Source organism: Nipponia nippon, unplaced genomic scaffold, assembly GCF_047370975.1.
Source record: "Nipponia nippon isolate SJK-2023a ecotype South Korea unplaced genomic scaffold, ASM4737097v1 scaffold_24, whole genome shotgun sequence".
In the NCBI taxonomy this organism is placed as follows: Eukaryota; Metazoa; Chordata; class Aves; order Pelecaniformes; family Threskiornithidae; genus Nipponia; species Nipponia nippon.
This window is the reverse complement of record NW_028262341.1, coordinates 7,398,595-7,426,018: the sequence shown is the minus strand read 5'-3', so window position 1 is coordinate 7,426,018 and position 27,424 is coordinate 7,398,595.

The window sequence follows — 27,424 nt, the reverse complement described above, 5'->3', positions numbered from 1 at the left end:
CTGAAGTCTGGCAGCAGCAGAGATGCGCAGGACGGAGCAGCTGAGCACAATGGTGCTCTCCAAAATGGTGCCAAGACGTGGAGGTGGCTGAGCTCCCCGCCGGGCGACGCAGCCTTACGCGTCCCTGGCTTTTGCTGCAGCACATTCGCAGCACAGCCTGGTGCGTGGTTAACTCATCTGCTCTCCTGCTGAAATTGTTTCCCATGTTACTGCTTCCTAGGTTTCCTCTTACTGAAGTGATGTTTCTTCTGGCTGCAATTTCCTTAGGTTTCTCTTTTATTAAATTTGTTTTCCACCTGCATGCTTTGTGCCTTTTGTTGTTCTCTGCCCATGATTCTGGTGTCTGTTGCTTTGCATTAATTTGCAGTTCTCACCAGTGCTAACTAATCCTCCCAAGTATCAAATCTCATTACACGCTGCTTGTTTCTTCTTCTGGATCATTAATGAGGATGTTAAATAGAACAAGCCCTGACACCTATCCCTTTGCCATCATATTAAACAAACCCTCCCCAGTTTGCTATATTGTCACTTATCTTTTCGTTTACGGTCTTTCAGCCAACTTTAAAATGAGAGCGTTCCTTCCAAGCCCGATTTACATTAATTTATCAGAAGGAAATTTCATTAGTGTGTCAAGTGTTTCACTGCAGTCCAAATCTGGTTGTTTTTTGCTCTCCTTCAACCTTGCCCTCTAGTGCTTATTTGGTGATTCTTTCAAAACAAGAAAATCAATAATATTGTCAGGCAACACTTGTTTCTTACTGCTCAGGGGTTTTTGGCCACCTAAATTACTGGTGGTACAAATCGCCATGTGTAATCTGCATTTCACTTCTGTGCTAAGATTCATCTAGTCTTTCCAGTGACAAAGATCATCTAGTACGATTGTCTAGTACAGTGTATTGTTTCTTAAGCACAGCCTACGGCAGATGTAATATTTTCACAGAAGCACAGGAGTAGAGGACAACATGGTTTTTGGATGGCTGTTCATTTTTCAGCATGTTCAGCTGCAAACCCTTATACGTGTTCCTTGCCATTCCAGGTAGCAGTGCAAGAAAAACTGGGGTGGGAATGGAGAAAGAGTAGAAATGTGACTGTGGATGAGAAGATAAATGCAGGAAAGTTTTGTCCATGCACGTGGACATCCCAGTGCTCACAGCTCAGGTTTTCTGAAGCGTTTGCTGGTGCTACTGGTGTTGTGTGTTGCCTTGCACATCACAGCTTGCTGTAACCAGTCCCTTCCCTTCTCCTCCTTTTGCTGCTGTACACACCGGCAGCAAATCTGATGGGAGTGACCATGCTGTAAGCAAGGTACCAGTCTTCTTCCACCTGCCCCAGCCTTCCCAGGGGTAGGTATCTCCATCAGCAGAGCACATATTTGTGGATACACGTGTATACAGTATATCAGTGGTACCACACACCCAGTTTTAACATTGCACCCAGAACCATCGTATTTTTAGTGGTAGCTGTCCCCACTGAACTACACAGAGCTGTTTTCACTGGGCTTCATTTTGTGCTCTGGTAGGCACTAATAAATAACATGTTTTTTTGAGTGGAAAGTGAATTGAGTAATGTTTGCTTTGTGTTCTAGTGTGTGAAAATGTGATGTCTTTTTTACACTCAGCAAGAAAAAAAAACGTGCCCAGGTCTTATTTTCTTAGTTAGCAAGAAGACCGTGTATAATTAAAACGCTGCCAGGTGCCCTCCTATTTAGCATGCTTACAAACCATGCAGAGTGTTCAGGCTGCCTTGAAACTCACCGAGCTTGTTAAAACATAAAAATTGTACAAAATAATTGGACAATTACCAGTATTGAGAACATCCTTCATTTTACCACCGGAAAATTACACCCTTTACTGAGAAGGTAATTTTGATAAAATCAACACTTCGGGATAAGAATTTATTAAGCAAATAAAGGTTGATTACCACTACTTGATAAAAGCTTGAAATAGTCAATGATAAAGTACTAATAGCATGAAAACCTCTTGCTCTTTTTATTTACCGAATCATCTTATCTATTGATGTAGTAATTACAGCATACAAGTTCAATAGTAGTCTCGATTTTGCTGTCAGTTAAATGGAAGAAAAAACAATATTACTGTGAAGAATTGCAAAATTAGTTTTTAATTTCCATATCGCCTTATGACCTTTGGAAAGAATTGCTCTGTAGCATTGCACTTTTTCCTTTGGCTCTTTGAGACTGAACGTTTTGTTTCTAATTAAAGCGTGACCTTGCAATCAGGATGACTGCTGCCTTGTCATTAGCTGCATGAAGTGTTCCTCCTGACTTTCATAGGTGCAGAAATATCATGATTTATTCAGTCCTTCCATATTTCTCTATAGCCAACAAGTCTCCCACCATCTGAAGCATTTTTCCCTTTACCTTGGGCTGTGGTGCCCCATTCCTAAGAACAAGCTGTGTAAATCTCCCTTGTGTCATAATAGTAAAATTGATATAAAACTCGCAGGATAGGGACTTTTTTTTTCTTACCATTAGTGTGAAAGAAAGTGTGAAAGTATTTGAATCATACCATAAGTCCATATTTATTCGCAATTATTTGGCTGTGTTTGTGCTAAACTTCGAAATGCTTTAACTGATCAGACCGCAGTTAAAATAAAACCCTATTTGCATGAGAGAGGAAAATTTTTGTTGGATAATGGGGTATGAAGGAACTACTGTGTGTATGTTACATACAAAGTGTGCTCATCCTTTGAGCAGGATTTTCTGAGTGTAAAAAATTTTGTCCCTGCGGGTATTAACATACATTTATTGGATCAAAACTTCTGTTTTACTGACTAATATGACAGTAGTAATGAAGACAGTACTAATAACTTTTTGTCTCTGCCCTGTAACCTGTTCTTCGTAAACAGGTGATCTCTTCAATTATAATTAGATTATCTTCTCAAAACTTCATCTTGGTATATAAGAAATGGGCTCATAAGTAAGGAGAATTAGAAGGTTATGGAAGTTTTCTATACAGGGAGTTAGGTAAAAAATGCTGCTATTAAGCACAACTGCAAACAACCAGGAAATTGATAGCCACTGTTGCATACAAAATGCATGAGATTTTGCTTCCATAGCAAGACCCAGTTATTGAGAATGTGAAGGTTAATAGTTCTGTTTGTGGTGGCTCACCTTTACACTGGAGCTCAGCAATGACATGCTCTGACTATCACACTGAATACATCCTTCAAAAATCCATGCCAGAAAAAAACTTCCAGAGGGCTGTGCTGCTCTGAATTATGTAGGAAAAATAACAATTTGTTTTGTTCTTATTTAGTTAGCTGGTAAGAGGAGAACTCCTCATGAAAACAAGGTAGGTAGTTAGTTATCAGCTGGGCAAATCAGAGCTGGATCCTAGGAATTTGCACATTGAAATGCTTAGCAGCTTACTCTTCATCAGCCGGCTCCCAAGGCAAAAACCACAGTGTCAAATTAGAGATGGGAGAAGAATCAGGGCAGAGAGGTTGGACGTCTCGGGTTGTTACACTGAGCAGAAAATCGTGGATAGGGTTTAGCCTTAAATCCTGCTTCTGGGGAGCAAAGCCACTTAATTCTGGTCTAGAGGGAAGTGCCCGATGCTGGTCAGAAACTCTGGCATGTGGCACTGAGAAGTTCCTGAACCAGAGCACAAATCCTCCTTGCAAAACCCAAGTTAACTCGAAGCAATAAGCAAATACTCCCTGAAGATCTGATAACTCCCTGCTCTGTATTTATGCACAAAGCCAGGAACTGCTGCTGTTCCTGCCATGCTTTTAATGTCACCTAAGCAAAAGTTTGGGAGTGGGAAGAGCCGCACCAGTGATGGCTCACATGCACAGACTGACGCTGTTGCGTGTGGTAAATGGGATGAGCCCAGCCCAAAAGAGCAGCTCAGTTGAGCTGCTGGTGAGAGCCACAGCGAGGGGCACAGGTTAGTCCTTTGGAGACAGAGCAGGCTGTCCGTCTCTTTGCAGACAGACAGGGAGACAGAGCAAGATGCTGTGGTGCTGCCTTTCCCCAGGATGAGGCCTCTTGCAGGGGGGACAAGGTCCTTCGCCCAGCCCCATCAAGTGCCAATGGGGGCTCAGCTGCTCCCTCTGGCTTGAAAACAGGGACCCTGACCTGCACAGAAAATACAGTTTGTAGAACTGTTTGTATTAGAACACACAGAAATAAATAAATGCATTTAAAGCACATGCTTCTTGCGTAAAAGACATAAATAGCCTTTGGGGCAGCTCAGCTCTCCAGCAGTGAGGGGTCGAGTCAGCACTGCCCTCCTCCCTCAATCCTGGGGCTGAGGCACTGAAACTTGAAGTAAAAGACAACGGAAACAACAAAAGCGACTCCTCTGACAAGGCATGTCTTCAGCTATTAGAAAGGAAGATGCTGCCATTCAACCTGCCGACCTCTTGTCCCTGCCTCCCCTCTGAGAGCCTTGCCTGGGGAGAGGGCAGCCCCAAATATTGTTGTTTTGCATGTGAATTGGCTCATGGAGGGATCTGCTCAGTCCAGCCTGAGGTACAAAGCAGAGGTGTGTGCCTGGGATGGGGAAAAAACCCTTATTCTGTCCTGCCCTGCTTAGGAACCGTGTCCCCCCAGCTTGTCCAGCACACATCAATTGTGCTCACAGAGATTAAACCACTGTTGTGGCTGTGGTTAGGGGCATTTAACCCCAACTTCCATATCCCTGGTGCACGTGGGGAAAGGAGCTGTTCTGCTTGCTAAAACGTGCCCTGCTGCTAGCCTGCCCTCATCAGCGTCACGGGTACGGGTATGGGTACAGGAGGGAAGATGCCATAGATTTGGTCATGGCAGTCAGGGGCAGCTTTTCAGTACCATTGCTTAAACGTCACTGACCAATACTGAAATTCAAGGAATATTTTTTCAGGTGTAAGCACATAGTGTAACTCCTTATTTAGAAAATATTTAATCTGTCTCAATCTCGAGATATGTATCTTGTAAGATGTAGGATACAAGTACGGGTGTGAGAGACATGAGTATCTCTTATGCCCATGCTTTTAATTTTTTGCCTTCCTTCTCCAATGTCCCATCTAGCTGATGTTATTTTGGGTTCTGGTGGAGGCTTTTTCAGCCCTTTGCTTAGTTTTGTAGTCATGCTCTGAGCAGCTCTGGGAGGTCAGAGGCACAAGTCGCCGGTGCTTCGCTTCCCAAAATGCTCCACCTCATCCCACACCTGTATGAGTGAGCTTGCACTGCAGAGATGCCAGGGTCCAGCAGGACCTTGGTGCATCAAAACCTAGGCTCCAGCAGTGAGTGAACTGGGTCCCTGAGGACCAGCTCAGCCGGAGGGATTCAGCAGGAGCTGTCAAGGTGTGAGTTATCATCCCCTTGCCAGAAGCCAACCTTGAGATCAAAGCACCTGGGATTGGGCACAAGAGATGCCAAAGGTCCACCAAGAGTGATGACAGGTGTCAGGGTGAAATAGTGTCCAGTGAGGCGGTCTGGACCACGTATGAGGACTTGGTGAGAGCTGAAACACCAGCTGAGGAGCAGAGGTCATAGGTAGGATGAGGGCATGAGAGGCAGCAGGTCTTGTCCAAAGGGCAAAACTGCCCTCCTGCACAGGCTGAAATAAATTGCAGCGTTTTCCTGCAGTTGAAAATGGAAGCAAATTAGCACTGTAGTTGATGAGCCCTGATGGGGATGTTACCCTGCCAGTAATGATGCAGCCTCATATGTTGCCACATTGCTTTCCTTCGGTGAGTCACTGCTCCCATAACAGGAGGTCAAAGCCAGGTGACAGATACACAGTGGCTGTTCCAGCTGAAGGAGTTGCTTCTCAAAAACTGATAGGAAAATCACTGTCTCTGTCCGAACAGCAGCAGAGGAACTTAGGCATGTCTGGTGGGACGTACACCAGAGCGTGGGGCCGTTGCAAGAAGCAGGGGTTTTGCTTCTGCCATGTCCCTGACGTGAGCAGGTCCCTGCCAGTGCCCCAGGGTGCTGGGCTGGCACTGAGCATCCCTGCATCCGTAGCCCAGCAACCTGGCAGGGCCTTCCTTCAAATTGCCTGTTTTTAGTGTGGGTGTGTGAGGGGTGATGGAGCTGAGCAGGATTATGTTTACCCACCATATTTCAAATGACCTCTAATCAAATTGGCTCCTATTTGTTTGATATTAGTTATAGTTGCTGGGAAAAGCAACGTGCTAAGAGTTGAGGATCTTGGCTCAGTGGTGTTTGACTGAGCAATATAATGTTATCAAAATGCTGACATTTTCCACACAGCTCACCAGGATTTGTGCCTTCTGGCCCAAAACCCACCAGTGTCCAGGCTCAGCGTGCTGATGCAGACCCATGTCCCCTCTCTGAAGTGATGCCAAAGGGCTGGGGCGCTGGACTCAAAGCCCACCCACAAGGCCTGGCAGGCACTGATAAAACAGGCTGAGAACATCTGCCTCATGCTCACAGGGTTGAGTCTCAAAGTTTAGACAGTGACCAAGAGCACACATGATATTGCTCACAGAAACATTGGAACTTTTCAGACATGTGCAGTAAGAAAGATAACTTTTTGGCTTGCCTCAGGTGACATCAGCACTGCTATTCTCAACCTTATGAGAAAAATAAGCAAAAATCTCCTGAACAAACTGTCCCTTGTAAAGGTGGGTAAGATTACTCTAATTGCTCATTTTGTTTACAATCCACTAAAGTTACCATGACCTGTTTGTGCCAGGGCTGCAGGAAAGACATGTACATTCCTGCCACAATTACAGAAATTGGCTAGGTGAAACTACTTAAAAAATTTTCAGGAAAACACTTGAAATTCTTGAACATAGTTCTGCCTATGTCAATTGCCATTAACTGTCATTATCTACTATCTGAATTTACCGACAACCTCTGCCTTCTGCAGCTTTCAGTGTGAGAGGAAAGCGAAGCTGACATAACGCTGTTTGTTCACAACTATGCCCCATTTTCTAAGAAGACACTTGGGTTTGTGTTTTTTACCTAAGAGGTCCTGTGTTTGAACAAGAGTGGAAACTGACATTAGGTAAAGTCAGAGAAACAGATGGAAAAGAAAACCCTCAAGCCTACTTTTGAAATAAGCACTCATTTAATAAGAAAATGGATTACCCAGCCAGAGCTCCACAGTTCTGTGTGAGGGAAGAGGAAAAAAACCCGCGTAACGTGCAAGACGACGTGTCCTTACAGGGCTCATCGTAACGTTTGGAGCTCCACCTCGTGGATCTTGGCCACCAGCAGCGGCCACTGGCCAGGGATGCCGAGGTCTGTCAAACCTCCTCGGTATCTGGAGCTGAACCAGGCTGTCAGAGGCATGGACACACTTTTTAGTGGTCTTTTTACTATTATTTTTAAATGCTGATAAATGCAGTGCAGGTGCTATTAAAACGATCTTAAATGCCCACGTTGGAGTTACTGACAGAATTACCTCCATGTCCTGGAGGTTTGTCCGTTAATTCTTTCTGCTCTGTCATGAAACAGCTGGACCAAAGGGGATTGCTTTGCCTAATTAAAATAGTTAATGTGCAAGCATTTGTCGTCTTTAACTGAGGTGCTGCCCTGATCCTTCAAGAGGCATGTTTGGCTGCCTATGATCTTTTGAAGATGTGCAGTGTCCATATGACAGCTATGAAATACACTCCACTATATGTGTTACAGTGTTGTAGCATATGCTAATATAATCTGTAGCATTTGCTTCAGAGTCAACTAGGACAAAGTCATTGGAGAGTGTAAAACAGTCTCTACCAAGTATGTCCATCAGTAACTACAGGGGAAGAAGTCAGTACTAGGCTGTTGGATGAATGCAGCATGTAATGAACTCTTTAATGTGCGTCTTCTGCTATACATCTTGGGAAGCAGTGCCAACCCTGGCACAGCCTGTCTGCAACCTTGCCAACAGGCAATGCAGGCAGCACTGACTCCTGGGGAGATTCGCCTCTGAAAACGGCTGGGGAGCCAGATAAGGATGTTCATGTTGTTGGGGCTCCTCAAGGTGAGGGGAAAACACTTGCAAAGAGAGCACACTTACATGCTGTGTTTGCACCAGGGAATGTGGTAAGCATGGCAGCAGAAGTCTGCAGAAATAAGAAATCTTTTGATGAAAAAAGATGTAAATAGCTCAGCTGATATTCAACAGAAACACAAAACTAGTGGTGAGAAATGAGGACTTGGGGGCTTTATGGCCACAGTGAAGAAACTCTGTGCTGGAGAAAATATATAATTTAATCCTCTGGACAGAAAACACCTCGTGGTGAGTACCTATTGTTAAAGCACAGTCAAGCTGAAATGGTTATAGTTCTTTTATGGAACCCTTAAACAGATCATACTGAACTACTTAGAGAAAAAAAAGCCATCCTTCTACAGCACTGATAGGGATGCAGAAGCTGAAGGTTTTCAATGAAAAAATGGATTCATGGCAAATGCATAGGACAGATCTAGCTGGCAGTGTCTGGCTGCTGTTCCCTGGGTACGAGGGGCCTCCAGACCACAGTGTTTGGAGAAGATGCTGAAGCAAAGTTCACACAGCAAAGCTGACGTGGTCTCTGAAAGCAAAGCTCTCATTTTGCCATGTCACATAAATGTCTATGGCTACAGACCAAGTGCTAAACAAAGTCCTTGCTGAACAGCCAGCTGGACCCTTTCCAAGATGCTCTTAATGATCAACCTGACACAGCAGAACTGACATGCAAAATCCTCTCTGGAGGGGGAAATTCTTAACAGCCACTTTCTCAGCCATAAAAGGTGGTGGACAAGTTGGCTGACCTTGCAGGGAGCTGACAAGTCAGGACACCTTGCTGCTATCTGTCAGGTTTTCATGGGCTGGATGCAATCCTTGCTTCAACTCCATGGAGCCAACCTGGGAGTGAAAATATCTGCACCTGACCACTGTTTTAGCAGAGACCATCAGCTCCGCTGGTACAAAAGCCAGTGCCGATATGCAAGCTCCAAAATGAACTGGTGTAGCAGCACGATGTGATTGATGTGCAGAAACCCCAGATACATTTCCAGTTACTTTTTGACTTCAATCACACACTCAGTGTGCTCAGTGAGGGGTGTGTGCCGGACATCATAAACTCTTGAACTAAACACCTGTTTCAGCCCAAATGCTCTAGAGGGCACCGTGCTCCTAGAGTACCTCGGCGTTTGTCCCCATTTGTGCAGAGGACCCTTTGGCTGCGAAACTTGTAATTGAAAATTGTACTTCTTCATTAGGGATGTCTGGGGAGATGCCCCACTGCTGAGACAGCATTAGTCCTTCCTCCTGAAAGACTTCGACTCCCTGTGGGCGTCTAATGTCATCAAAAGGCGTGTTAGTATAGCAAAAACTATATTTGCAGTTATGACTTTTATCACTAAAACTGGTTTGCGTTAGTGCAGCTGTGTGCTGATGAAGGAAGAGCCATCAGCTGCAGGAGTGGTCTTTGGGGTGGACACCTTCCCACCACCGCGCGTGTGCACTGTGCCCTCCCACCCCCTCGCCTGCTCACGTAGCACATGCCAGAGGTCTACACCTTGGCCAGCAAAAGAGGAGATGCCTCCTGAGCTGAGTGTAGGCAGGACCAGGTCCAAAGAAAGTTGCAACTGGAATCTGCTGGAGGCATCTTGGGAACTGTTCCCCTTTTGTTTTGTTTTCTTTATATATAAGTAGCCAGGCCCTCAAATCAAACTACCAGCAGCTAGTTCTAGAATATCCTTAAAGAAGAGACTTCTGCCCCACCAAGCTTTATCTAAGTTCAATGGAAAATGAAATGTTGGCTTCTCTTTCACAGACCTTCCTCTGTTCACACCCTCCAGCGCTGCCTCCTACTTCTATCTGGGGAGAAGTGCTATCAACAAGGCTTCAAACAAAATCTTCATGCCATATCTCTGTTTCTAGCCCTGGTCCTGGCTTTGGCAGAGAAAAAAAGACAAATGATTTAATTAAAAGTAGTCTGTGTTTTTTCTCTGTGATACAGGTGTGAGTTTTGCGCTCTGCAGCTGGCAGAAGGCAACGAGCAGGTGAAGCATGGGGATTTCATTTCTACATCTCAGAGGACATGGAAGTCCAGACAGTAAAGCAAGTTTCCAGCTGCCACCAGATTTATTCAGACAAGTGTCTGAAGTCAATTGATTACATTGAAAGTTTGTTTGGGATGGAATTACAGGTTAAAAAAGGAATATGTTACGAAAACTGCTCTGACATTATCAGAGTCCACATCATTGCCGGTGGACATTGTCTGTCTATTTGGCCCACCGTTGAACTATTGACTTGTAAAAGCTGTGATTTTCAATTGATTCACTAACGGTGGGAGCTTTGTTCATGATAGCTGTGTTCTGACACAATTGAAGTTGTCTTGCTTGGCTTCAATGCAATCTAGAGTGCTGGCAGGGTTACCTTGGGCTGAATTTTCTTTTCAGTTCCCCTCATTTATTCCCTGAAAAGATCTATTTCTTTATCTGGCAACATCTGAAGCAACAATAATTAGCAGGAAGCTAATTTTAACAGGTAGATTGGTTAGACATAGTGCCAGGTAAATCAAATGGCAGGTGAAACTCTCTGGGTCTTAGGTGTGGTAGACTTCCCCATGTGAGACCTTCTTAGGAGAGGAAGAGGAATGCAGCTTTGGACAGAGGTTTTACTTCTTGGAAAATCCTGGTAAACTTCCAAGTTTTATAGACAAAAGATGTAAGCTGAATATCTCTTTTTCTCCTCAGCTAGTGGGAATTGAAAAGCTGGTTATGGAGAATGTGAGTGCTTGGAAGGGAAACAGCAATGAGGAGAAATTTAAGAAGAGATCCCAGAAAAGCCAGTGCATCTCTGTGATGTGCCATAGAAAGATTTGTATTTGTGATAATAATTTATTTGTGATAAAATACATCCTTTTTTAAAAAGAAAGCAGTTCCTGAAGGGACGTCATAGACTATAAATGACCCCCCACCAACCCTATTCCTGTCTGTGTGCTACAGCACCTTGCAGAACAACCGGTCCTGCAGGGACCTTGCAGTGACCCTATGGGACCTGCTGGTGTTTATGGGCAGACGTTGGCCCTGATCCAGGCAGAGCTGGAGCCCACGCTGTGGGCATGCTTCCTTTCTCATCAGTGATGGCCCTTGCAGCTCTTGCCTGGCCCCCTGCACCCTCCTGTGCCCGGGGACTGCTGTGTGCGAGAGGTTTGGATGGGTTACCATAACACGCACCATTGCCCAAGTACCATCATTAGTTACTGCAGTGCAAATAAACATTTGCTAAACTTAGACCTTCAAAGAAGGATTTTTTACAAAGGTGGGAAACAAAGGCTGGTGGGGTTGTCTGTGGTCTGGCAGGGAGCCCGTCCTGGCAGGAGGACAGCCACCCGGCTGCCCGTCCCCTGGTCTGGCCCTGGGATGAGGCTTCCTTCCCCTGTGGTGTTCTGACCACCCTGTGCAGGTACCGCTTTGTTTGGCCTCGGTCCTATGAAAGCATGGGCAACACCAAGGGAAATAATGCAGAAAAACTGGTTTTGGCCATCCCACAGCTCCATAGCTGGCAGAGAAGCATTCTGGCTTAGTCTGGTCAGTGGAGTACCATCAGCTTTGTGTAAGAGATGGTTTTGTTACTCCTGATTAAGTGACAGCTGGACATTTGCTGGCATTTGTTGACTGTCTGAACCAGATGTGGTCTAGATGCAAAAGCCAAGTGAAATGAGTAACTGAGGCAGACGCGAGTTTGACCATGTATCCACAAAGTATGGGTTTCATCTCAAAGCTTATCACTTAAAATTTAAACAATCCCTATAAATACAGTGGAGCTAGAGACCATAATCCTGTTGTCTTTAAAATGAATTTGCTAGGATGAATCCATATCATTTTCCAGACAGGATAAAGCTTTAACAGTGACTTTGAAGTTTTCTTGGAAGAGCAGAACAGAAGCTAAGCAATGACTGATAATTAAAAATTTTCCGGACAGTGAGAGAACATGAAATATGAAATCCCAAGTCAGCCATACCCCCAGGGCAGGCAGTGCTGCACAGACAGTGCTGAGGAGATGCTGACCACAGTGTGCTAGCAGTGACAGGGAAGAGTTTAGGGGTTATGGTGGAGGTACCATAGCACAGTGTTGTAAAGGGACAATGTTAGAGTTATAGACTGAGGAATGATAAAAAACAGTAAACAAGTGTTTTTTCTCCTATAGGTCACGTATGTCAGATTCAGAAGCTGTTGAGTTCATGTGCAGACGCAAAAGTCACCAAAACCATTTTGTGGACTGGTGGAAGTAGGTGATGGATGAGGTGGGAATTGGCAGAGCTGCTGCAGAGTGAGAGCTCACCAGCAGCAACAACAACCTCCAGAGGACTGTGGCGATGCTCCCCTGGCTGCGCCTTCCCTAACCCATGGCAGGTTAGAACAGAGGCATCAATGAAACCACTGACATTAACATGGTTAACCCTGGCAGTGACCGACAAAGCGTGGCGATGCAGCCAGCAGTGGCTGGAAGGGGATAACCTCTTTGGGCAGCCACAGGCAGGTGAGGGTCTCTGCCTGAATCCCGAGCGTGTGCTCATAGCTTGCCCAAATATTGGCTGAAGCTTTACAGGGAGAGATACTTTGCCCAGGCAGCTGAATAGTGCACCTGAGTACTGCTCAATGCATTAAAGGTCTGTCAAAGAGAAGATTAAGAGGTGACTTGATTATAATCAGAAAGTACTTATGGGGGAGGAAAATAGACACTCTGAAAGATTCCTTAATGTCATGAACAGAAACATAAGAGGAAGCTGTATGTCATACATAGATAAATAGTGAGGCAAAGAATCACTGAAGTAAAACATCCAGAAAATAGGATATTCCCCTCAAGTCCTCAGGTAAAGATGGGATCACTTTTTTGGAACGCAGGTAACTCAGTAGAAATGTAATTATCTCCCTCAACAGAGGAGTAACTGGATGAAATGGATCAGCCTGGAAGTCAGACTGGATATTCTCGATCTCCTTTGGCTTTGAGTTGGATGAATGCATTAATCCAGCATTAATCCAAATAAAGTCAGAAACCCAAGGAAAGGAAAACCTAACCCTGGCAAGACAGAACTTGAGAAGTTAACCCGCAGTTTGCCTTTTGTTTTCCCATTCTCCAGCAAACAACATACAGAAGCGCTAAGCCTGTTCTACTGGAAAGTCACCCCATAGGTCAGGTAAGAGGCAGGTATATGAAGAACTTTTTGGGAGATAGTGATCCTATACAGCTCGCATCTGTATAGGAATGTAGAAAAGGCTGATACTGGAAGTTGCAGGCGCAGAACCGTCCAACAGGAACCAAAGCTTATGCATGGACACAAAGTGATCGTATATGTCAAGATCCCAACACAACGTTCAGCTCCCTTAGCCAGCTTCAATTACAGAAGTGTAGATGTTGCAAAGTTCCTACAGGGTGCATGAAAGAGACAGCCGAGCAGAAAAGCCTTTTAGAGCTGCAGTTAGTACAGAAGATATAATATCAAATGGTATTTTCTAATATCCTGGAGAATTCATGCAAAAAAGAGAAATAAATTCTCTAATGACAGGGCAAATTTCAAATGGAGTTCTTGCTTCCTTTTGCCATCAAAGTCAATCATGCAAGAGATGCAAATCTGCAGGGAACCTGGCCTTCTTGGTTCTGGTGCTCATGAAACTACTCTTTTTCTTTAAATGAAGCAACTTCAGGGACCATGCAATGTATTCTGTGTTTAGGGATACCTTACAGCAAAACCCTTATCCATTAAGAAAAAATAATTTGAGCTGAGCCTTTCCACTGGGTTTTTAATTAGGGTTTTAACACAGGTAGGTTTGTGTGAGAGATCTGCTCTGGTAGATCTGTCCTGCTGCATGAGCAGTTCTCTACAGCCACCTGTAAGCAGATGCTTCTTCCCAACAGAAGTCTTGTCTCGACGAGTACTCAAAGCACTTCTACATCTTGAAGCACATGAGTAAAATTAGTAATCAGGGTGGAGAACTGATGTAGATTCATATGGGTTTGGTAAAGACAGTGGGTCATACCCAGGGTTCAGGCTGAGAGGGCTGCCTGGGCACTTACAGTGACTGAGAGGTGGTTTCTGAGGGTTTTGGTCACAAGGAAACCTTCGACATGCCAGAGCCTGAAGCGAACACTTCCAGGAGCTTCAGGTTATATTTTCAAAAGTGATTTAGGCACTTTTTGGTGGTCCAGCCTATCATCTTTATCAGTTCATTTTATTGCTCAGTCTCAGTTTCTACCTCCCCCTTGGTTCCAACCATAACTTTTTTGACTCTGAATTCAGTTGTACACAACTGAGTCTGACTTTCTTCTGTTTCAAAGTAGCATGTCCACTATTGTTGCATCTCACAGAGTCATTAACCAATTTGGGAATTATTTTCCTCATTTTACAACTGCAGAACTGAGGTCTGGTTCATCCCAAGCAAGGTTAGATGGGTGTTTCATGGCATGAATCTAGTCCATTGACTCTGATTGCTTGTGCCTGATGCCTGCGACCATCCTCTCCTTATCACCAGTCCAAGAGCAAACTGCTTATGGGAACATCAGTGCAGTGTGAAGGCCGTGCCTTTTCTTTGGGGCTGTCCTCTTTGGATTGTGAGTACCAACAGAAAACGTCATTCACTGTATTTGGGCTCTTACATTGGAATTATGCCTGCTTTTGTGTGTCCCTTTCTCCAAGAAGCCATCTTATCCAAAAGCTTTCCAGAACACCATCTCTTCCAGCCAAGCTCTGCAAGCTTTGATGGCAGTGTTTATTCATTTATCCTCACTGTGATTACCTAGTAAAGGTAACTAGGAACACAAATAGGCAGAGCTAGAGTTGGCTACAGACCTTCTAGTTTTCTTTTTTATTTTCTTCAGGGAACCATCTGGGGCCCTTGTCCTGACTTCAGCTCTTCTCCACAGGGGCAAAGACTGCTTTGCTGTGGGCAGTAAAAAGGCTCCTCGCTTCTTTGCATTCGGGGAGACATTTTTATGGAGTGGTGGCTGTGGGCAGTGGAGAGCCGTATGCTCAGCTGCTGGAGGACAGGTTCAGAGAGCAACCGGTACTCCTCTCTGCTCTTAAGGAGCTTTCAGATGGCCTCATCTTACTCTTATCTGGATTGATTCAGGAGAAAAATCCTTCACTGAAGTGCTTCTTGATTATAGACAGTGAGGCAGTGCATGACTGGCTTCTTGAGGAGAGAGGAAAAACACAGTGAAGCATTGTGATAGTTTTGTATTCCATCAATTTCTGTGTTTTTTTACAGCCACTTTACAAACTATTGCATGAGAGGCACACAAATCCTTACTTCTTAATGTGGTCTGATCTCAGCGGGTCTTTAAAACCAGAACAATAACTTCTAACAGGAAAAGACTTGGAGGCAAAGTGCTGGGAGGGATCTGCCACTGCCACTGCTCTCCCCTGCAGCAGGAGGAGGCTGGGGCAGGGCAGGACCGTCTCCTTATCTCTTAACGCTCCTGCTCCTCTCCTCCTCCTGCTCCCTGGGCTGGCAGCAGCAAAAGGCTTGCTGGCTCCTCCTGCCCAAGGGGAGCTGGGGAGCAGGGACGATGGCTGGGCAGGGGAGCGGGAAGAGCCATGGCCAGCGAGAAGGAGGAGGTCTCCATTCAGGGCTTGCAGAATGGGCCACATTGAGCCCTGAGACATTACACACAACATCCCAGGTGACACCAGCGCGGCCGGCATGCATCTACCAAAGGACCTCCTTCAGCTGCGCTCTTCCACATCCTGCCCGGCATCACCCCACATCCTTTTCACCATCTCTGATTTCTGATGCCTGACTCACTCACACTCTTGGAAGAATTTGGCGTTTGGTTTGGGGGTGACTGGGTGCTGACAAAGCAAGGCTGCTGAGCTGTAACCTCTGCACTTTGTGCTGTATCTTTTATTTCAGGTTTCCCACTCCACTTTAATTTCCCTAACTTGATTACTTTAGTTCCAGACTGTTCCAGCAGCTTTTCTGAAACTAGCTATGAAAAAAACAACCAACCCCAAACCCTCAAGAAGCTGGACTCTAACCAGCTTCAAACACTGCACTGAGAGCATGCCATGTCCCATTTGCTTCAAATCCAGACAGTATCCCTTTTAGGAGCTCTGGTGTAAGGAGAACACCCCCTTCCATCTATAGATAGAAATCCAAATACATGGTGACTTCATTGGTGCCCAGCACTTGATCACATATACCTCAGTCTTCAGCTAAAACCATATAAAACAACTTAAGGGATAAAGAGGAAGAAAATAAAGAAAAATTTAAAAGTTAGTGGCCTTGCAACTGTTGTTTTCAGACTGCACTTTTATAACTAAAAAGCCTGTAGGACAAGCAGCTGTGATTAATTGCATTAACTGTGTGCTCGCTGCCTACTTTTCTGGAGGATTTTTGCTTTGCAATCAGTTTTATAGGTCTGTAGCACAGTCGGCATTATTGCTAGTCTGCTTTCACAGCACAAAACACTGGTCCCAGAAGAGGCGTTACACTATATGCTGCCTATGAAGAATAATGCAGCCATTGCACAAATATCAGCAAAGCTCTATATGTATGTGTAATGGTTTCTAATTATAATGAATTTCCATTATTTCACAGGGTATTTTCACGTGTCTGTTGGTCAGAGCAAAGGCTCTTTGAGAGGGAGAGGAGTGCAGGGTGAGACCTGACTTCATCACTGTGCCTGCCTCCCATGGCTCGAACCAGTTCGGCTCTTTTAGTGTTAATATTAGAAGGCAGAGCAACAGCCGGCAGACTGGAAGCATTGAGTTGATTGAATCCTGCTGAGGACAAGCCTAATTACACAGTGCTTAAAATGGTGTCACAGCATCCTGCCTGTATCAGGGCTTCTAAAGTTGCTGACAGCTGGATTTTAGTTTTTAATATCCCTTCTGTAGACAAGGCCCCCCTGCATCCTTGATGCACTGTTATTCCTAATACGGCATACCTACTGCATCAACTCATCGGGATAAATCATTTTACCTATTAGCAATGATGTTATTAACTTTTTTTTTTTTTGAAGTTTCTTATTTCAGCAAAAGTTCTAGTTTTTAAAAAACAGTAGCAGATAAATAAATAATTGGTTGGGAAATTTCAGTGTAGCCCTTTATTCTTCTAATACTTAAACCAAAAGTAAAATTAATGCAATGCCAAGGCAGTTGTTGACACAGTTAATTATAGGGTAATACAAGTAGTAAACTGGTAATATTATTTCTATTATTCACATATATATATATATGTATATCTAAATATATCTGTATATCTGGATATAGATAGCTATACAGATACAGGTATAGGTATTGATATATAGATACATAGATAAATAGGTATAGATAAATATATATATAATCATATAGATATAGATGTGTTTTTTCTGAAATAATCTTTAGTGCCACATTCTTTAATAATAACCATATCCCATGGCAAATATAAATACAATTTGTTTTCACAAGTTAGTCTGCATCTCCTTTTGTTTAAAAAAAAAAAATGCAGGAGGCAATTAGAACTTCTTTGACCATGCCTTTCAAAATTGTCAGCAATGCTGATCATATGGAGATCCTTCTGATTTCAGTGGACTTAGTAGGAGTAAATCCAATTGGGTACGAAAGCAAATTTTAAAGGATCATTTTTAGCCTGTCATCCAACTCTAATCCTGTGCCTCTGACACTGGAGCTGGCACATTGACCTGCAGTGTGCTCCAGACAACACCAAACTTGCTACAGGATGTACAGAGAAAAGATTTGTTGCATGGAATGACTCCAGGATCCTTTAATCTTCTGCAGCTGTATTCGAATCTGCCTGCTCCAGGCAACTTCCAGGTTCTGGGTTCTTGATCTAACGACCCTGCACTGACGAGTGTGTTTTGGCAGGCCCTTGCATGTGAATACTAACTTGCAGGCAGAGGAAGATGCTGCTGTGATGATGAAGAGATGAAGCCACCACAGTGCAGGACGGAGAAGTGCCACGTCCTTGCTCATGTTAGTCGCTCAGAGTTACACAGCCAATATTTGTGGATCACTGCATTAGATGATTTTGGAAAGTACCTTTTCCATTTGCTTCTAGATGGTGGCCCCATCATCAGAGAGGTCAACATGATGATTTTTATAGCCAGGTTTTCCTTTTTGCTAACATTTGACCTATAAACACAGTGTGTTAATTTTAAATTACTTAGCTGAACCATAGAACTCCCTGAGCGAACATCCTTTTATACAGTTTAAACCTCTTATATCAGTTTAGCTCACATCATTACTTTCTTTTTACAAACACAAGCCAAACTCCTATGGCCAATTTCAGCCAGCACATGTAAATATTCACACAGAAGCATACCCTGGTTTAACTAAATCAACTTCAATTTTAACACCACGATAGAGCCTCAGGACCTTTCTAAACATTTCTGGCAACGGCAAAAGAACTTTAGTGCAAATTAGGATCAAGTTCTTAAGTCTTGATTGAGTTTCATTAAAATCAAACCAATTTAAAGGAATGTAAATTGGATAATTGCTTTTTTCCCCCCTACTCTTGCATGTTGCATGTCTGGTTTAGCTGAGTTTGCTACTTGCTCTTCAGGGATTTGATCTTTCAGCAACTTCATCTAAACAGCATTCCCTTTCCCAAGAGCTCAATAAAATCCTTCTCCATGGGGAGCAGGAATCAATAGGGTCTTCAGGGAAACAAAACAAAGAAGTGACCCTGAAATGAATTTTCTGCATGGACATCTGACACATGTGATGAGCCATCTGGCATTGAGTCTGCACCTAAAGGAATTTAATAGGGATGGTGGGGAAGAGAAGCTAGAAATCCTGTAATTTATATTCGCAAACCTAATCCAACCATTAGCTCCTTTGAGTAGCAGCATGAGAGTGACATCCAGCCTATTTAAAACACCTTCTTTGACCAACTCTGAGAACTTGCAAAATTAGCATTCAGGTCTCTCTTTGTTACTGGTGACTCCTATAAAGCACCAGCAGCCCTCCCCCATGGCAGCAAAGGGAGAGAAGGGCAGGATATTAAGTCTATTTAAAAAAAAAAAGAGCTGTCAGCAGGAATCCTCCTGGTTGGGCTGTTTAAAGATGAAGTTCCTTAGAGGTGGTCAAAAAGAAAAAAGTACAGAAATGTTCTCATGTCCCCAGGCTGAGGACTGGAAAGTCAACCCAGCTTTGAATAGCTCCTTCCAAAGTAATTTTCAGTCATTTCAACACTACAAAGTAACTACATTGCTTTCCCCCACCCAGGTGGTCTGTGGAACAGTAATACATAGCAATTCATGGGATCCAAAGTTTGTTGCTAAAACAGTTGAAAAGCTAAGTATAAACATGCTTATTGTGCACAAACACCAGGCTACAGATGATCTGTGCATGGGCTTTAAAGGGCAAGGTCTCTTCCCCTGCAGAGGAGTCAGCTGCAGTTTCAAAATTCAGTCTCATAAATGCGAAGATTAAACAAGCCCAGAACTTCAGTTCAGCCATAACTCACCCTGAGGTGGGGAATAAAACTGCATGCATGATGGGAGAAGAAATGGTGCTGGACCCTTGGGTGCAACATCAGATACTATTATGGTCCCAGAATGCCCAAAAAGCCCCAAATCTTTGTATCCTGAAAGCACAACATCTTGTCCTGGCATGACCCAGTACAGGTCGTGCCTACCAGACACGAGTAAAGCTCAGGGTCTTCAGGTGGAGACACGAGTGGATCCCCTTCCCATCTCAAACAGAGATTTCCTTGATGACCTTTAGCAAATTGGGAACTGCTGTACCTCAGTTTTCACCACCTGTAAAAAAATGAGAGCAGGTTTTAATACTTAGCTCATGTTCATCAATATTGGTAGGTCATTACAGAATGTATACTCTGTCACAGAAGGTGAAATTAAATTTAAAGACATCTTGTAAGTGCCAGGTAACAAATGTTTTTTTGTGTGTGTTAGCAAATGAATGCTGCTGCTTGATATAAGCAGTACTTAATTTTAAGCCTCATTTTCTCCTTCCTTAACTTTGATTTCTAATAACAAGCAGAAACTTTATGTCCAATTCCTGGCAATCAGAGAACTTTTTTTTGCATATAGTAATTCACCCTTAGATTTATGCACTGGATGACCCCAAAGCTCTGCCTTTAGTTGTGTATATTTACAAAGGTATTTGCCAATTTTTTAATAGATTTAGCCAGCAAATTGGATAGAAATGCAAAAAGGTAAAATCAAAGAACGTGCACAAGAAGTACAAGTTATCATATTTACTAATTAACTTCATCAGCATTAATTCCTCAGCAAGCATGCAAGAGACTTGGTCACCTCCCTGTATCAAGATTACAGACCCAGACTTTCCCAAAGTAACAGAAGGCAGACTGTGCATTTAAGGGATGACAACTGTTACAGTAGGAAAACTTTCAGCCAGCGCAGTGTACATGTTATGTACTTGGCCATATTAAGGGATGAAAATTGTGAGCATGATGCTGTGCAGAGATGAAGTGCTAAAAGGGACAGTTTCTTCTTCTTGTAGGTAGCACCTAGCCTGGCAGGGTTTTGCTACCACTGATCCACCTAGATCTATAGGATAATGTATACATCATTCATCTTTCCTGTGAGTTGCTCTACGTGTTCTGTATTATTGTAAACTATTGCTATAAGAGAGGAGACAGCAGTTGGTAATGATCAACACATGTGCTTACCCAGATTTCTTTCTGTGGTGTAGAAACCTGATCTTATGGAAATGCTGGGCACATTTTGGCTCTGCTGCACTAGACTTGTAGCAGGTGAAGCTGTTTTGATAACTTTAATGTTCTTTCCAGCACGGAGGAAGATGGAGTAAAGATAAAATCATATGAGTTAATAAAAAAGTTTTGGCTGAGCTTCCAAACCTCAAAACTGTGGGTTCATTTAAGCTTTAGATGAAATTTAGGAAGGAGAGTCGCATCCCAGATTAATGCATTTTGCTTATGCCGAGATCTTACAATAGCCATTGTAGCCACTGAATTTTTGTAAAGTATTTCTAACAAGTGATGTCTTTGGTTTGTTAACATCTCTCTCTAAGTGTGACATTGTTTGTGTACCACTTTCTGTTCAGATGGTGTATTCTTGGATCTGAATTACTGCATTGGAGTATGAGATGAGTCACGCAGGACCAGCTCTAAGATTTTGTGTCTCTTCCTGAAGGAGAAAGAGGGTTTCTTCTGCAAACCCAGGACAGTTCTTGTTTCAGAATCTGGGCTAGCACTGAACAGTGAGGCATGGAGGTGGGTCTCCAATTTCTACTTATTGCTGTCCCCATGACTTGCTCACAACACTGGCCTAATTGTGACCATAAGCTGAACTTATTTATGACGTAATCCCATGAAATAAATAGTCCGTTTGACCCTCAGTGCCTCAGTTTCCCCAAGTGGATGAATAATTACTGTCTCTCTTTTGGCTTGCAAACGCTCATTACTATAATTACTGTTTATAATGAAAGGCTCCACAGAAGAGCAAAGAGGGGAAATACTTAATTCTGCAAATGAGTCTTCATATACTTGGCTCCCAGTGACATACCCTATAGCGCTACTGGTCTTTTGTGCACGAGAGTATCTAAAGGATTTAATGGGGCTGTTCCCAACATGCAAAGCAATAACCTGAAAGACTGCACTCATACAAATGTAGTTCTGCTGGTCGTGGTTGTAGGTCAGGCACTTGTCCTGGCTTGCTCTTATCTTATTGAAAAAATGCTTTTTTCAATATTACTTCTGCCTGAGGGACTTATCCTTGTATCTGTCAGTCAGCTTGATCTGGTTATGATCTTCCCAGATGTTTTTAATTTCTGGAGTGAAGTCCTGCTGGAAGTAGGATGGTGGGGGGCAAGGAGAGAGCAGTTCCCTCCGTGGAGCTTCATTGCTTCAAATGTGGGGGGTTTCTGCCAGCATGCTTTGATGTAATTAAAAAGTTGAGTTGTGGGTCAAATCTGCCACTGGAGGAAAGAAAAGGCAAGAGCTTGGAAGCAGAGGATGATGCTGCATCTGCAGGGAGCTGCAGCTACAAAGCACTGGCTGATGCAGCTTCTCGCCTCCCCAAACACCCTGTGGCTCTGACCCTGCTAGGTGGTAGCTCTGCAGCAAAGAATGGCCCAGGCAGAGACCCAAGCACAGCTCAGCTATTGCCAGTCACTCATGCCTCCCTATACAGTCCATGGAAACAACGTAAACACTACACACTTAAATCCAACTTCACTGAATTCTTTCAAGGTTAACAAAATATCTTTGCATGCTTCTGGCAGGGTTTTTCCAACAAGCGCTTGTAGACTTTCAGCACACAGTATGTGCCTTTAAAAGTGGCAGAGAGGGTTTCAGCTCTGGGTTTGGTCCTTGGTGATGCACTGCATTTAGCTGGTACAGTGCCTGTTGCTGGTGCACGAACTGAGCAGAAACACATTAAATCAGACACGTCAGTTCTGGGTGGGTCTCACTTTTGCTCTCCCTTTGTGCAGCAATAAATCCTTCAAGTATTATTAAATTGTTTACTATGCAAATAGCCCAAAGAAGCATCCTGCACCCCTTCATACTAAAAAAAAAATAAAAAGACGCATGCTTTTTCTGCTGTAGGGTACAAAGAGATGCTGACTACATCCCAGGGAAAGGAACCAGGCTGCTGTAGTTGCCCTTTCTCCTAAACAGTCCTACGATGGAGGAAGGTTCTCATGCATCTTCTCACTGGAATATAAATCAAACCAGGAACAAATAATAGCAAGATGCCAGATGGTAGCCATGCAGAACTTGATCATCCCAACCCATATATCTTCCAAATGATGTGTCTCAGCAAAGTATTTGAACTCTTGAGAAACACCAATGAATTTCACCTCAGTTCTGCAATATGCAGGAGGCAGTAAGAAATATCTTGACACATAGATGGGGAAGCTGAGTCAGCAAGAGAATAAGTAACATAAGGCTCCTGAGTGTGTGATGTGTGTCTGTGCTCTGACTGCAGAGCTTCCAATTCCTTTACACCCATCACAAAGTCACTCATCCTCTTGAGCCTTGATCTACCCCGGAAGGGATGTTCAGCCCCAATCCCACCTCTGTGGCAGCGACCTCTTTGAGGGCCATGGGATGGGCAATGCTTCTTCCAGATTTTCTAGTGTTGCAGGTTTGGGTTTGGTGCCTTACTGATGCAGAAGTTTTCTCCTCTCACCTGGAAATGGTGGCCTTTGCATTTCCAAAACCAGAGGGTACATAGTCCTCATCTATCAGCATAGCCTCCACTGACATCTCTTTTTGAAGAAAAAATTAAAACTTCTCATGAATGCCTAGCTGGTGCGACTGCGTGAAGGAATTCTGACAAATGCTGCGTGTTTGGGGTTTTTTTTTCCCTCTCTTTTTTTTTTTTTTTTTAATCTTTTTTTTTTTTTTTTTTAATAATCAAAGAAAGAGACACCTACATTTTCCTTCAGAAAAGCAGGAGTTCAGCTTGGAGTGATTGTGTGAAGTCTTGATGAAAAACAGCATTGAGCAGCTAAAGTAGGGCTTGTCAATGGCAAATCTTTCCTTTTGGTCTGCTTGATTCATTATACTGTTAAGAGACTTATTAAGGATTGCAAGCTACAGTATCCATCCACTGGCTTGAATAATCAGCATGAGAAAAAGACATATTAATAAGTTTTATTTTTGTGGGCATTCAAGGTGTCTCTCGCAAGACTAGGAAATAGAGCTTATAATTAAATGAGATGGACTTTTTCTTTGTGGTTTTATTTTGCTGGCATTTTACATAAACGTTTTGGTAATAGAATAATCTGTTCTGAAGATGTTTTCCTTTCCTTCTCTCTCTTCTCCCCATATTGTTTTTACCTAAAGGTGTAAAGAAAAAGCATAGAATATCTGAGAAGGGTTGTTTTTCAGAAAGAGGCTTTCAAGGACATCTCCTAAGAATGGTCTATTCTGAAGTTTTTTAAAGTGGAGTTGAGCAACGTGTGGTTTAAGGCATAAATATAGAGTAAATGGAGATTAGTTTTCCTACGTATATTTCAATGTTCAGATTTTCTGTCTCGAAGAACAGTGAGTGATAAGAATAATTAGAACTAAGAGGCTGAAAGCTGGGAAATTGTGAAAAAAAAAACAAAATAAGATTTTTTTAAACTCCATTTCTTTTGTGAAAACGTTTGCAGCTTCTATTTAGCTCCAGTGATCACTGAGCATAATGAAGGAAGGATATCTTTAAAAAAATCTTAAATTAAAAGTCTCAGATTCTTAAATTAATGCTCAGTATGATGCCTCCAAGAGATTGTCAAGATATGAGCAGTGAATTGGACATATAATGCAATATTTTTGTTTTTACAGAAAAACTTACTGATTTCAGATAATTCCTTGTAATACAGGTCTAAAAGATAAGTATTATTTCTTAAGGTACCTTTTGTTTATCTCCTGCACCTACCTAATACTAATTCTGTCAAAATTGCAATCTGATCTTTCTTCCAAATGTAGGTGATAGGGTTTTGAAAGATGCTGAATGACACTGACATTACCACCCTATGGAGATTCTGTATTTTAACTTTTACATTCCTGTTGACTTCAGTGACAAGATATAATACTTTAAGTTCCATTTCATAGCATAATCAATTGCACTGAGATACTTAATTTCTATCAAATCACTATTAGATTGCCTTTACCTCTTCCTCCCTCTTGAGAGCTGCAGTATTTGTATCAGTACCACCTGCGTTTCTTCCTACCAAACTAATTCCCAGGTTAATTACTTCTTCCACAGCACCCAGAAGAGGTGTGGGAGTCCTGTTAGCCAAAGTGTGAGAAGAGATGAGGCCATGGCTCCATCAGTTGTGCCTCTTGGGAAGCAGTATAGCATAACAGGTTGATGCAGTCTGATTTTGGAATGCCTTGACATTTTTGAATCTGAACTGCACTGAATTGCAGAATTTTGACCTAGGCAGGTGTAGAACAGTGATGTAAAACAAAACAGATGTTGATTTTTTGAAGAGGAAACTAAGTGTAAAATTGGATATGTTTCTCCATCAAAATAGTCAGTTTAAAGAGTTTTCCTCCCAGAGCAGAAATCTGCATCTAGGTCTGTCCTGGTTTTGAGGCACACTGCAGTGGCAATGGACAAGACTAAGAACTTTCTGTTCTTTTGTCCCAGACCTACACCATTTTCCAGAAATCATGCTTGTAGCCATGAGTTTATACGTTGATTTCTAACTGCAGATGTAACTTAATTTCTGTGTGCATTCTCCTACAAGCCATTTGCTCAGGCACAAGGTTGTGTTAGTTTTGTATTTTCAAAAATTCAAATGAGATTGAGTTCTTGAGGACATGGGATTTTTTTGCTGTTCATGATGATAAATAATATTTACCATCAGGCAGCTTTTTTGGTCAGTTCATATAGAGAAAACAAATACCAATTAAAAGAATGGGTCTACTGCTGCCCATGTTCTGACACCAAGATACAAAAATGATGTGTATTGCACCATGAAGTTTAAAGGGGTTATGCTTACACCAGTCAAAACAGGGGAAATTTCAGTTATGGACATGAGAGGAGAGCAGGGAGCCAGATGCAGCCCTGGAGAGGTGGAAATGAGAAGAACTTTGTGCCAGTCATCGAGCTGCGCAGGGGGATGCCCTCTGCCAGCTGGACCATGGGGAAGCCGCTCAGTCTCTAGCACTCCACCAATAACTCTCAGAGCCCACAGCCCAAGGTATGGGAAGGCTGGCGATGGATCTCCAGCTCTGCTTGTGGTCCAGATAAGATGGGATGTTTCTTGTATCATCCAGGTCCCTGAGTCTGAAATGGAAAGCCACCAAACCACGCAAGGGACATAGATGGCCATGGCCACTGCTGGGGAAGTGCTGCTGCAGGAGCTTAGACCTTTACAAAGGGCTCCTTACTCTCATTGACACACTTAGGAGCGCTGGTAATGGATCAAACCAATGACCCTGTCTGCTGCGTATCCTAAGTCAAGCAATTAAAACAACTAATACAGGCAGTGGTGTGTGCCCTGTGTCCCTGGGGATGAAGCCTCCCTTGGTTCTGTTCAAGTAACGGCTGCAGAATAAGGCAGTGGTGAAGTTTGTCTTCTCACCGAAGTATTGCTTAAAAGAAATTGGTATTTTTGATAATAACTTTTGCATTGGAAAAAATTTACCCTGAAGTTGTATGTTCAAAAATGTCTACAGGTCAGCTGAACATGAGGTTTTTCTAGATGAAAAAATAAAGTTCATTTTTGTTTAAATGGTGTTATTGAAGTCTACATTTTCCTTCCCTGACATCTATATATTGAATTAAAAAGATGAGGGTCCCATCAGCCAGGTGACTCTGTGCTGGCTGGTGTGGACAAGAACAAGTGGAGAGGCCAGGGCTTCCTCAGCTGCACTGAAATTCATATCTGTGTAGAAAGTAATGTGAAGAGAAACACAGCACGGGCCATTGACGACAGTCTTGTGTAGAGTATTCCATCATGAAAAGGTGAGTAGAAGAGATCTGAAGAAGCTGGTGGGCTACCAGTAATTCCTTTGAGATCTAGAGAGCTGCCATTGGAGGGTTTTCCTGTAAGAGCATCTCCAAATATGCTCTTCTGAATCCTATTTCTAGAATGTCATCTACATTAGGAACAACATTTGAGAAATCTGCATGTTTCCACAGGCTTAGAATACGTGCTAAAACAATTTTTCTTTTGAAACCAAACTAGGGCTTGTCCACAGGGCCACACATTGCACAACACTTGACATAACATTACATTTTGGGCAGGTCAAAGGAAATAAGACAGACCCTCTTCTAAGTGGGCATTAGTGATACTTCACACAGTCTGCCTCTACAGTTCACCAAGCAACTTCAGAAGCAACAGTTTATTCTCTATACTATCTGAAAAAAAAAGTGAATTTAAATGATTGAGGGGACAGAGAAGTGGCTCACCCTTCCTTGTCTTTTTCTAGCAGCTTGTCTATGCTGCCTATGCACAAATCACTCCTGACTTATTCTGGTCACAAGTTTTCTTCAGATATGCCTGCACATAAGCTATCCTCAGATAAACTGGAGTGACACTTTCCAGTGTATCTCCCCTTCTCCAAAATCAGCTGAGCATGTGCTTTTACTACTCAGTAAATGGAATATAATGGGGAAAGCTCGTGGTGTTTCCTTAGGTGAAAAGCACGGGTAGTTACTGTGGGGTAGCTGATATCCTGGGAAGTTACGCTTTACACTACCCGTCAGTGATTAACTTGCCTTGACTTTGAATTATTCCGGTTTAGCTTAAACCTGTTGCAAAGCAGATTGAATAAAATGGGAAGAAGGCAGAAGATTAAGAAGTTATCTGGGAATAGTGGTTGTGTCTTTTTTCAAGTATAGACATATACTTAGACCTCACCTGCCCCAAGGTGTGTTCCCTGGGCCCTGTTCCTGACCTCCAGAGGACCGGTACCTTGCTCATCCTCTATGGTATTTGATGTGATGCTCTCCTCATCCGCATGTCATTTGTGATTACCAACTGAATTAACTAGCCACAGCACAGCATATTAGTCTGAAATAAGGCTGTGACAAACGGGTTAAGGCCATAAGTGTTCTTGCATAAAATC